Below are 9341 nucleotides of genomic sequence, written 5' to 3'. Positions count from 1 at the left end.
TGTATGTAGAGAAGATTACAAAATAGTTTGGAAGTGTTTTGTTTATTTACTTTATTTTTATATGTAAATGCGCAAAATATTTCTGGAAGGATTTTAAACAGTCACTTCCACAACGGTATTTCAGGTAACATTTATCTTAATTTAACTAATACATTACAATGCTTATTTAATGACATTAAACATTGTGTTTAAAATGAAGGCGAAATGCAATATCATATGTTATATAAATCTAAATTATATAAATGTAGACGTTTAGTAGTTTTCACCACTACTCTGTAATTAAAAGACGGTGAAAAGTTTTTAATTTCCCTATTACTAGCAGTGGCATATGTTCTTGATGCTAACGTTTAAATTGATCATTTAAAATCTAACAATTACCAGGAACGCCACAGTACAACGTTACGACGTGAAAAATGAAAGACACACAACAATAATTAAAGCAAAAAACTTAAAATCAACACAACATAATTTCTTTTATTATATTATTTGCATGATTATTTAAAATTTTACTTAATGCACTGTATATTTGAAGAATTTTCTCAGTATACACCGAATAAAAATCCTTCTGACTTCGTTCTCATTGCTTAGACTAATATATGACTCATCCAAATAAATAAACAAATAAACCAACCAACAAATAAATAAATAAACAAATGAACGAACAAACACATTTATACATGTGCACTGAAAACTGTACGAACTTTTGTTTTTAAATTGCAAATTTGAACAAATAAATAATCGAATATCGTGAAACTTTACTAAAAGTCCTCTGTATTAAACTTTCTTTTTACGTTCAGGGAAACTGCAAACAACCCTTTTCACTGATAAGTTTAACTCCTTGGTTAGAATTTAACCTCAACTAAACTTGTCTGCTCCAAAGATTTGCTTTGTATGTTAATAATAACTACATTCTTTCCTGTATACATCATTTTTAAGCGATTCTTGATCCAAATGTCAAAGATGTCATATTTTCGTTTCAAACGCCTCGCATTTCCCCAAAGACCCCTGCTCTGGGTCCAGTGTTCAGGGAAATAGAACGGAATCTATTAAGTTTTAATGCTTTGAACACAAATATTTCATCCCGAATATGAGACATTTATTTTGACGTTAGTCTTTTAAACGCGCCAAGAAATGTACTGGACAACTAAGATGTATGCTTTAAATAATGTGAACATCGCGATATTTGTCGATATAAGGGAGGAGGGGGGGGGGGTAATATTTCTCCAAGTAAATGACACCTAGTGTGCTGAATAAGCTTTAGACGGCTTAAAACATTTGGAAACTTTACCCATTTGTTCATAGCGTAAGAAGTTTTTTATATTGTAATTGTTGTCATATATCTGTACATCCTCGTATTTCAAAAGGTATTGTAAGTATACACATATCCTAACAACGCTCAAGGCAGTTTCAAAGCAAAACAGAAGTGACCACTAGTAGCTTCAGTCGTTGCGCTTTGAGTTGAGAAGACTCCTGTTCCCCGTTATTTGCGTTTTGGAAGCCTTTTTTGTCCGCTAGCGTGCACTAAGATTGACACCTGCCATGGGATTCTGACCACGTGCCGCAACACCTTCCCCAGATCACGTGCAAGAGCAAAGATGATGTTTTTAATCAAACCAGTTTCAATGATCAGTTTCACCTGTTTTTTTTTCTTCTTCTTTGGGTGTTAGGCTACCTTGGCTGCATGTTTTTTCTTTGCAGACTTGTAGCCTATGGTACAGATGCCAATTACTTTGCCAAATTATTATGACTACACAGACTAATTAGCAACACTGCTGTTACAAATATGAAAACATTCACGACGGATTATCCATTTATACTGTGTGAGATACGATAGCCTATATCTAAATGAGTTTTTCACTCAAATGGTATAATTTTGTAAATGAGCGACTTTGACTAAGTAGCCCAAGTATAAGATATTTTATGTGCAAATCTTTATAAACTAAACTGAAATGGGACTGAAACATCACATGTCTGAAAAGAGTGCAATTAATTTAACGGGTGTGTAGTCATTGTTTATGTCATTTTCTATAATGTCAGACGGTCAACGCATAAAATTTAAAGGCAGTTTTCATCTACAGTGTTATCCGTTCTGCTAGTCACTTGTTCGACGAGAGTAATCTTCGATATTCATGCCAAAGAGTGGCACATTCGTCTTTTCATACTACTACAGAAAGACTTCTAAAATACAAATGGTAGCAAGAGAACGCAACGAATACAGCTGCATACTTTACAATTATTAATGAGACTATCAAAATGAGGAACGTTTAGATTTTGGTCCTCACTTACTGACAACCTGATACAGACGTCACTGCGGAATTTCTGAATTATAAGGATCTACACCGACTTGTCTTTTCCATCTACGGATTATTGACCATTGGTTCATTTAACACCCGTCTGTCACGAAGACACTGACGGACAGATATATGAATATAAGCGACGTCTATGAAGTTGTAGCGATTTCAATGTAATTCCTGCTTTATACCAACGTAATTCATGCACCTCGAGTGGAATTTTCATTTATCAAGAACGCGCGTGCGGAGTGACCACGCCGTTTAAGTGTGTTTAAGTGTGTTTAAGCTCTGGACAGTCTTAGGCTGTCATACTGTCCCGGAGGAGACCTGAAGCATCACTCCAGGGCGAGGTCCTCAACTGCCCCAAAAACATCTCACTCCGCTCATCGGTCGTGGCGTAAATGCTCTTTGAGCAAAGTTCTCACAAGGCAAAGAATTGTCTGAATAATTAGATCTACGGCGCAAAAAAAGAGACTAATTCCTAGTCAAATTAAGATTACGCTCAAAAGCGGTTTGCTGACATTTAGCAGATCTGTTGGAGAGGGATGTTTTGCAGTGTCACTAGTTCGTTCGGTGTTGACTGAAGTAATCGTTTTGGTTGGTGAAAGCCTAATCTCCACACAATGAAAAAAAAGGAGGAGAGTCGTGTAGACGTGTGAGACAGCGAGGCGTGCTCGAATTACACGTGTCGAGGGATTTTCAGTCAGGTCTCATACACGTCAACTGACTCCGTCGCCGCGCACGGCACATCAGAAGACTGTTTAAAACAACGAGATGTAGCGGACACAGAGCATTTTTAAACGCGCTTCATGCATTCAGACAGGTTATACAGCGAAATAAAGAGACATAATGCGCGTGCATGAAACTGCCCGCTGCTCGCGCTGCGACTGATGATGCAAAGAACGAGGCGACACCGGACACGTAGAAATTACACCCCAGCAGTGGTAATCAGATCCCACGTGCTCTTTCTCTTAAGTGCGTGCACAGGTAGCCAGAGAGCTGCTAAATTACAATGCGGAAGACCACTTTAAGAGCCAGTGGAGGCTGAGGGGGCTTCAGTACTAAGAGGCTCGCGCATGAAAGGCCTAAACCACTGTCATTAAACGGTACGTCATGTTCCCCGCAAGCCGCGGCGACGCTTTGTGGAGCTCACCGTGACCCCTGAGTGATGAGGTCACGCCAGAGTGACATGCACTACAGGTTAAAGTAACCCGAGGTACAGTTGTAGTTCAGCACCGTCCCACTCTTAGTGGTACTTGTCTAAAATACAAAGAGGCTCAACGTACTCAAAGTACTTAACCAATACGTTATATATATATATATATATATATATATATATATATATATATATATATATATATATATATATATATATATATATATATATATATATATATATATATGGGTACATCTTGGCATCTTGCCAACAGCCAGTATATGCCAAACTAGTCACTTAATGGCATATTGTCTAGTGAGACTCTTTGCTATTATCTTGCTTCTGTATAATTCCAAAGTTCATTTGTAAAAATCAATGTCTAAGATCTATTGTCTATGGATCAATTGTTTTTTTCTCTGATAAATCTGAACACATAAACAATAAAATCAAAGAAAGGATCGAGGGTAATATTTCATCCAGAATGAATTGATCATTTATTTTCATATCTGTTTTCTCCAGACATTACCTACATCTGAAATATCCCATGAAGTAATAATTGCTTTGGAGTTTTGGCTGTTGACTCAGTGAAGTCCTGATGGATATGACACCTTTGACTTCTGTGAAAACCTGGAAGTAAATCTTCTGATTTTGTTACTAATTGAGAGACTATTCACAAGGCTCTGCATATTTATAGTATATAATGGAGGCTCGGTGACAGATATGCAGTCAGGAGATTCCACGTCAGTGTCTGGGGTTTTCTCTGTCTGAGTAAGAGTAGACATGGGTGTGTTCATTAGTGGATGAATTTGATGACAAATTAGGGAAATAAATCAAATCAGAAATGTACTTTTAATCCACAGATTAAAATCACCATTAAAATCTAAATCTCCAGTCAACAATGAATTACACAGTATAGTGACTAACCCTAGGCCTGTATATGTGTACTTCATGTACATTCTCATGGATGCCATATTATGGGATATGTATACAGGAACCCGTTACCATGCTGACTGCTCATAAAGGCATGTGATTAAGATTATTAACAGCTGGCAAGCGTCAGTGCAAGGGGGAAGAGACACAGACCGTGTAAAAGTGGGAGAAGGTTGGATTTATTTCAAAATGTAGCCAGTCACCATAAGTACTAAATGCACACAGAACACATAGGGAACTAAAGAAATTGCTTAACATTGTTAAAAATTGTACTATTAGTTACTGGATTACTATATTTACTAGCTATATTAAAGCATACAGGCTTTGTGTTTGATGATGATGGTGATGATGATGGTGATGATGTTGAGGACAAACTTTCTATGCACTTTTGCATATTCCTGTTTGTGAGCAGAGTAGAGCCTTTTATCATGTTGGTAGAGTGTGACTCATCAAACTGGGTCAGAGTCTTTAACTGTGAGTAAAAAAGCCAAAAATACAGTGCAGCCAGAAAGTATTCACAGCACTTCAGCTTTTCCACATTTTTTTATGTTACATTTTCTTCCAAAATGTATTCAGTTCTTTTTTTTTTTTTTTACTATCTATTTTTTTCTTACCGCTCTACCATACAGGCGTGACTGGTGGAGTGCTACAAAAATGTCCTTCTGGAAGGTTCTCCTCTCTCCACAGAGCAATGCTGAAGCTTTGTCAGAGTGACCCTTTTGGGTTCTTGATTACCTCCCTGACTATGGCCCTTCTACCCTGATCACTCAGAAAGGCTGGGCGGCAGACTCTAAGAAAAGTCCTGATGGCTCCAAACTTCTTGCATTTATGGTTGATGGAAGCCACTGTGTTTCCTGGGACCTTTAATGCTGCAGAAAAGATTCTGTACCCTTCCCCAGATCTGTGCCTCGATACGATCCTGTCTCGGAGGTCTGCAGACAATTCCTTGGACTTCATGGCTTTATTTGTGCTCTAACATGTACTGTCATCTTCAATCAAGTTGTCAAAACTATCTACAGATAGAAAATTCCTGTATGTATCTGATCAAAGAGTACGACTACAATAAACACAGTATATGTTCACATTCTAAATATGACTCCAGAAGGCAGTTTTTCACCTACCACTGTGTGCACATCATAAAGGCTGTTAAAACAACCATTGCGCCAAATAAGAGAATCTAAAACCCATTGAACACTAAAGAAGTCCAATGGTGAAAAAGAGAAATGAAAATGCTAATGTTTGATTTGGGTGCAAGGTGTGCAGAAGAATCACAGCATTGCTTCATTTACATCAATAATATTTATAGACTTAACATAAAATGACACACTGACATTTAACTCTCCATGGTGTATGGCAGAACAGAATAGAAAAGTTGATTCCATGGATCGTCCTGGGCAAGACCAGCACAAAAAAGGAAGTTTTTAAAAGTTGCCGCACTGCCATTAAAGCATCAAATAGTCTGATGTGATTCTTCTTCATAAGGAAATAAGGACCTGCCTCCCTCACCCTGCGGTTCCATCTGACTTTATCCTTCATGCTGCTAAACAGACAATCAATCCGCCAGCCATGTATGGCGAATGAACAGGAGCGACAGGCTGTGAATGATGGCGTTGCATGTGGAAATCAAACTCCCTCGTCCTCCGTGGCTCTGATGGCCATTAGCAGGAGGGACAGCTCGAGTGTGGGAAGCTAATCATCTCACTGTCTCCCCTGTAAAGACATCGACTGGGGCCAGTGGAATCAGTCACCATCACTCATAAATATTTACCTCATAACATCAGCACTGGTTCACCTTGTTGCTTGTCATTGATTCTTGGCATGTGTTTCAAATGATTATTTCAACAACACTGGTGGTCAGTAACATTACACTGCACAACCCATTAGGACACACACACACACACACACACACACACACACACACACACACACACACACACACACACACACGCACGCACACACACACACACACACACACACACACGCACGCACACACACACACACACACACACACACACACACACACACACACACACACACACACACACACACACACTTTTTAAATAATGGTTACTGTAAGACAACAGCATTGGATAACTTAAGTTGTTAATTTCACACTAAGACCATTATTACATATAGCATCTGAGATATTCACATGTAAAATCCAGTGGAACTTTTAAATCTGTGGTCAGGTATGCAGTGAAAACAACATTGCCAAATACAGAGAGAGGGGGCATGAGGAGAAGAGGATGGAGAGAGTGAGAGAGAGAGAGTGAGAGAGAGAGGGAGAGAGAGGGAGAAAGAGTACACAGGTCAGGTGTTGCTTCTCTGTCACTTAATAATATTGAGTAGTTTAAAGGTTTAGACAATGAAAGGTTTTGGGAAGAGGAGACACATGGGCTACAGAAGCAATGAATTCTGTAACGTTTAAAGATGCAACAAGAGATACATGGACAAGATCAAGGAGTGATACAAATGAAGAAATGAAAAAGCATACATGATATACTTCTCTCTCTCTCTCTCTCTCTCTCTCTCACACACACACACACACATGCACACACACATGCACACACACAAACACGCACACACACACATACACACACACAAAAATGAAATATCCACCAGCAACAAAATATCAGCACATATTAATGCGATACACACCAACATGAATATTTAACATATACATACAGTAACAGTTCGGATGCACAAGTATAATCATCAGTATGCACAAATCTCACAGTATTATGACTATAAAAAGCATCTGAGTGTTTTAATGTGGGGATGGGCAGGACAGAATGAAGGGAGTGTTATCATCACCCTCTCTGATGTCACCATCCAAAATGTCATTGTAATCAAGATTGCTTTTGCTCAGCTTCAGCGTGTACTCGTCTTATTCAATCCTCCCTTTCTCTTTTTTCCTGTCTCTCTTCATCTGCCTCTCTCTCTCTCACTATGTCTGTCTCTCTCCTCTCACTGTTTCTCTTTCTGAGTTTTGTCTTTCTCTCTCTCCCTCTCTCTCCCCTACCCCCTCTCTCTTAGGACTAATGTGCCTCTGTACAGAACACTGGGCTGTCTTTATGTCTCATGGAGTTTCTGCCCAGAGCAAAACAGCTTTTAAAACTTAACATGCCTCATTTCTGCTTAATTATGTAAACATTCTGTTTAATGTATTATATTAGTTCTCCATATGGACATTAAAGTAATTAGAAGGTATGAATATGCATATCTTTACAGTAACAATGATTACCTTCATGATTTTTTGCTTTAATGTATTTAATGTGACATCATTTACTGTTCTTTACATGATAATGAATTGTCTAAAGCTGCAAGGATAAAATTACTATCATTATTTAATTCTGCATGGTGTCCTATATGATGCATAAGTGATAATTTCTTTATTTTTAACTCTGGCACTCTTCCCTTGTCTCTGTGACAACACTAAGGCGTGTGTGCCCACGAGTCCGTCAAACAGCACGCTTCACAACAACCCCTGTGGGCAGCACGGGGGTGGGTGGGTGGTGTTGGGGGGTGTCTCGGTCCATGGTGGTCGTGGTGGTGGAGGTGGCAGTGGTGAAGGGGTGTGGGGGTGTGGAGGGAATATTTCTCTGCTTTGACATGCCTGATTTTGAAAGTTCAAGCAGAAAACCAATTATAATGAGCAGGGCACAGCCCAAACCCCTCCTCCCCTCCTTCAGATAATAAAACAGGGGAAAATAGCAGGGAAATGACACAGAGAGGAAGAAAAAAGCACCACTCACAGACTGCGAATGAGCTAAACTGACTGTACAGAGAGATCAGACCGGCAGCACGGCCTGTGTCTTCTGCACACTTGCCTAGTAGCATTTCTCAAATGAGAATCAAATCAAGTTGGGATTATATAAAGTAAAATGGGGCGGTTTAAGGTAAACTATCCCACCGGGGGGATACACTGAGGGCTTTATTACTGCTTTAGTACTGGTCTCCTCCACCACTGCTGATACAGACATGTTGACTGTTGTTCATTATTCACACTTTTTAGACATCCCCAAAGGGATTTTATTTTGTTGGTGTAGAAGACTGCAGTGACGGCCGTAATTATGTGACAATTAGAAAATTAGTTAACTGTGACTGATAATTAAGCCTATATATATATATATATATATATATATATATAGATATATATATATATATAGAGCCCTTGGTCTAATGCACCCTAGAAACCCTATCTCAAAAACTGACTTTTAGTCATTACTTGGGTAGCACACATATGAGCCATTTAAATATAGATTAATCTAGATTAATCTAGATTAATTTCAAGATTTCAGTGAGATTAATCTAGATTAAAAAAATTAACCTATGCCCACCCCTAAAAATAAATATATATAAATAAAATAAAAATCTTCTCTGTTGTGCTGAAGCTGAAATGAAATCTGTCACTCTGACTCAGGAAATCACCAGAATCTGCTGTGCATGCAGAGCTAAGTGGCTCCCATCTTAAGGTGTGTGCTTATATCTGTATGTTCATGTGTGCGCATGTGTGTGTGTGTGTGTGTGTGTGTGTGTGCAGCACTGAGTATGGGGCTTAACAGGGCTTTGTCACCTCAGAGAGAAAGAGATTACCAGCAGATGCATGTCAAAGCCCAGCCAGACCCAGTGCAATAAACCACCTGCCACAGCCACGCAGCAGACTTAACACATCCGGAGTGTACACAGCCCAGCCCGTCTAGACTTAACACAGCAGCACACAAACAGCTGGGCCCCTCTGTACCTAACACAACAGTGCACCACAACTGGGCCCCTCCCCAGCAACACACACACTCGCACCCCTACAGCGCAGGAGCAGGACCAGAGCCTCGCCTGATGGGTACCTCACCTGATGGGTACCTCGCCTGATGGGTACCTCACCTGATGGGTACCTCACCTGATGGGTACCTCACCTGATGGGTACATCGCCTGATGGGTACCTCACCTGATGAGTACCTCACCTG

The sequence above is a fragment of the Brachyhypopomus gauderio genome, chromosome 4 (assembly GCF_052324685.1).
Source record: "Brachyhypopomus gauderio isolate BG-103 chromosome 4, BGAUD_0.2, whole genome shotgun sequence".
NCBI lineage: Eukaryota > Metazoa > Chordata > Actinopteri > Gymnotiformes > Hypopomidae > Brachyhypopomus > Brachyhypopomus gauderio.
Note: the sequence above shows the minus strand (reverse complement) of the source record.